The 2578-nt window shown below is 30.0% G+C and overlaps 1 long non-coding RNA gene across 1 annotated transcript; it reads right to left on the bottom strand.

Annotated features, from left to right (window-relative positions):
* Positions 1 to 285: 285 nt before the first annotated feature.
* Positions 286 to 2078, bottom strand: LOC136234141 (uncharacterized). Its single transcript, XR_010691094.1, has 3 exons — positions 1970 to 2078; positions 1075 to 1143; positions 286 to 527 (listed from the first exon to the last, which is right to left on the bottom strand). It is a non-coding gene; the product is annotated as an uncharacterized lncRNA (long non-coding RNA).
* Positions 2079 to 2578: the final 500 nt, after the last annotated feature.

Here is a 2578-nt window from a genome sequence, read left to right on the forward strand (position 1 = left end):
GAACTTTTCTAAGCTATTGATGTTTTGTTCTTACTCAGAACACAATTAAGGAACTTAGAACTATTACACAAATGAATACAATGAGTATGTATAGATTTTTGCTTTGCTTTTGGAACTTCAATAATGATTCTCTCTTGAATTGAGCGTTCATGATCAAGTCCAAATGAAGCAATTGATGGGGCTTTTATAGTGACACTTTGAGGCTGATTGTTTTGAAATTCAAAATAACCATTGGAGGAAATGTAACACCCCCTATACGTATAATTTTTTTTTTAGACTATTCAATAGACATGAGCATTTATTAACACTTATATTCGTAGTAATATTAAACACATACACGTTAATGTATACATAAGTATTTATACACAAAGTTTACAAACTTATTTAGTCCAAAAGATTACTTATACTACATGCTTATGAGGAGAGGAGAGAGAATGAGATGGAACCCAGCAGACCGACCTTTCATCCATGCTATCTACAATATCTGAACCTTCTAGAAACTCTTATTCGTCTACTTCATCAACCAACTGAAAAATTTAGCGATTTATATGAGTCGCCACTCAGTGAATATAAACAATCAATGAATTATAAATCACATACACATACACACATACAAATTCATGCATATGCAAATGATAAGCCTTTTTATTAATTTTGTTGTGACACCACCAGCTAGACACTTCCCGGGATCAAGTAGCAGATAAACGGTAACACATGTATTGCTGTACAGCCTTGTAATTTCATAATTCGACCTTTCGGCCCATGTAATCAAGTAGTCCATGTAAATGACCATATAAGTCCAAGTAGTCCATATATCTGACCATATAGGTCCAAGTAGTCCATATAATCAAGTAATCATAAGTGTCTAGACTGGTATGCCACAACGCCATTTACGTTTTATGCAACATGTGCACATACTTTGCATTTAAGTCATTCCATCACAAGAAATTAAATCAAGTATCAATTCACATCAAATATAGCAAGACAATTCACAATATCACAAAATATCAATTAATGTCAACATTTCAATCACAACTTCAAAAGCCAAAATATTCATATCATGTTTATACTCACAACTAAGCCGCTAGCTTCATTGACGGCGACTTGTACCTTCCTCCGGAATATCTTCAAAGTTTTGAGTACCTATAAGTATAGTTTAACATATGATTAAAGAGACATCATTCTTTAATTACCAAATTTCATTTTCTTATTCTTCTTTTATTCCATAAACTTCAATATCAAATAATATTTCTCAATAACCCGTCAATAGCAAAAACCTTGTAACTCTCTCCATACTAAACCAATTGACCTAATTCTTATTTTGTTGTACTCCTGACTCATATATTAAGATCATATTAAAATTTGATAATTTTCCCAGAACCATCCGATTTATGGCAAAATTTCTTTTGAAGTCGTATCTCAACATCAACTCGCCTGTACCAGTTTTGCTAATTTACTCATAACTTAAAAGATATAATTCCAAATGTTCTGATTATTTTTGGTAAGAAAACTAAACATATAGAGGTATAACATATCCAAATATCAGAATTTTAGGAGCTCTAAATAATTTACAATAAAATTTACAACCTAACCCTGTTTCAGAACCTATACAACACAGCACACCTACACTTCCTTAGTGAGTTTCTCACTACTTATTTATTCAATACTAACCAAACTTTACAGGGGTTTACTCAACATATAAAGGATCAATTTTCATTTTTATACCTTCCTCAAATTCGGAACCTAAGATGTCCCAAATTATTCAAGAAGAAACAAATCAAGTACAGATTTCATATTAGACCTAGTCTAATTGATACTACCATATCTCCTAGGATACTTACCCAAATAGTATGAAACGAATTTTGTAGTTTACCTAAGATATAGATTCAAAAATTTCTCTTCTTCAACTTCCTCAAAATCAGCTTCTAAAAATATGAAATAATTTGTGCAAAAAGATGTCTAAGCATACCTTTCTCTTCTTCTACCACTTCATCTTCATCTTCTTCTCTTTTCTTCACTTTCTCTCTCTTAAAAGTGTTTCTCTCTCTAAATTTTCTGGAGAATTTGAGATGATCATCCATCATATGATCTATCTAGAAACTTATCTTTGTGGTTTAAATAAATTTCCTCATTTACCCTTGCATATATCTAGTTATTACTCTTTTATTACCACTACCACTACCATTGTTATTATTATTATTATTATTATTATTATTATTATTATTATTATTATTAGATCTGAAATTATGTATAATATTATTAAATTATAAATTTGGAAAATTACCTTTTAGTCTTTATACTTTTGAGATTATTCAATTTAGTCCCTATTTTTTTAAGACAAACTTAAATATCTATTTCATATACTTTCACTTATCCTAATATTAGTATCTACATAAATTTTCATGTATCCAATGACATAATGACATGTAAAATGCAATATTATTTTCTAATGTCTTGAATAATGTCGTGTAATGCATATGTCTATATGAAATGAAATGCACAAAATTGAGATGTTACATTTCTCCCCCTCTATAAAGAATTTCGTCCACGAAATTCATTACCTGATTCGTGAAACAAG

Source organism: Euphorbia lathyris, chromosome 1 (assembly GCF_963576675.1).
Source record: "Euphorbia lathyris chromosome 1, ddEupLath1.1, whole genome shotgun sequence".
NCBI lineage: Eukaryota > Viridiplantae > Streptophyta > Magnoliopsida > Malpighiales > Euphorbiaceae > Euphorbia > Euphorbia lathyris.